The sequence below is a fragment of the Mus caroli genome, chromosome 16 (assembly GCF_900094665.2).
Source record: "Mus caroli chromosome 16, CAROLI_EIJ_v1.1, whole genome shotgun sequence".
Classification (NCBI taxonomy): domain Eukaryota; kingdom Metazoa; phylum Chordata; class Mammalia; order Rodentia; family Muridae; genus Mus; species Mus caroli.
Genome location: NC_034585.1, coordinates 4,895,060 through 4,896,107, shown reverse-complemented (window position 1 = coordinate 4,896,107; position 1,048 = coordinate 4,895,060). Strand labels below are relative to the sequence as shown.

The 1,048-nt window shown below is 41.4% G+C and overlaps 1 pseudogene; it reads right to left on the bottom strand.

Moving 5' to 3' along the window:
• Positions 1-560: 560 nt before the first annotated feature.
• On the bottom strand, positions 561-661 carry LOC115029691 (annotated as a pseudogene).
• Between the last annotated feature and the right edge of the window lie 387 nt (positions 662-1,048).

The window sequence follows — 1,048 nt, the reverse complement described above, 5'->3', positions numbered from 1 at the left end:
ACTCATGCTGTGTGCTCAGTGAATAATTGCTATACGAATGAGAAACCCATGCCCTTTGTGCCTCAGCTGGCCATGCTCTGCCCACAGCAGACATCACCAATTGATGGCTTATATTCAGATCTTGTCTCTGCCTAGAGCTCCAACAGACAAGCTCAACTGCTTTGAGTTCACTTGCGACTTGAGAACTATTTGCTATGCCCAAATCTTTAATTGGTGCTGCCCAAGCCTCTTCTTCAAACACTTGCTTCAAGGACATTGGGAAACTCTGGGGATAGCATTCAGGAGCCTGACTTTTAAAATAAGAACTTGAGGTGATTTGGGGACGTGCTAAATACTGACACAAGCTAATCTAGCTGTCACTGTCTTGAGCTGCTCAAATGAGTAGATGCATAACTTAGCAATGCATGCACTTTGAAAGATATTACAAGAAAGGAAGGGACTATTCTGACAACACCACCCTTCTTCCACGAGCTCCTCAGCCTGAGATGGAATACTCTAGATTCTGAAGAAACTCATCCCACTCTCTAGAACTATGCCCTGAGAATTTCTTCATTATTAAAAAAAACGTGGAAAGCTTCACAGACGTGAGTGCCCTCCTGTGTAAGGGCTATGCTAATCATCTTGGTATTGTTCCAATTTATTTATATGTATTGAAGCAAACATGAGACTGCCTTCATTTTTCTGTCTCATATCAAATGTGGCAATGTCTTTCAACGATAATAATGAAAAAATTTGAAATCTCCAAATTTCTTTGATATCCCCAGCTCTAGTTAATAAAGATGTTTATTTTAATAGAGCCAAGAAGAAGTTAGCTTTGGAGGCCAGCCAAACACGGGAAGATTCTGTGGTAAGCATGTACCTATTATCTGGAAGAATGAACCTAAAGAAAAATCTGTTTGCTTCCTTTTCTGTTCTTCAGTGCTTTGGGATTTCTCCACATAGAGCCTGAGCTTCAAGCCTCCACATTCTCACCCCTGGCAATCCTCTCTCCTTTTACCCCAGGCCATACACCATCTTGCTTACTGTTCAGGCCATTTTTCATCTATGA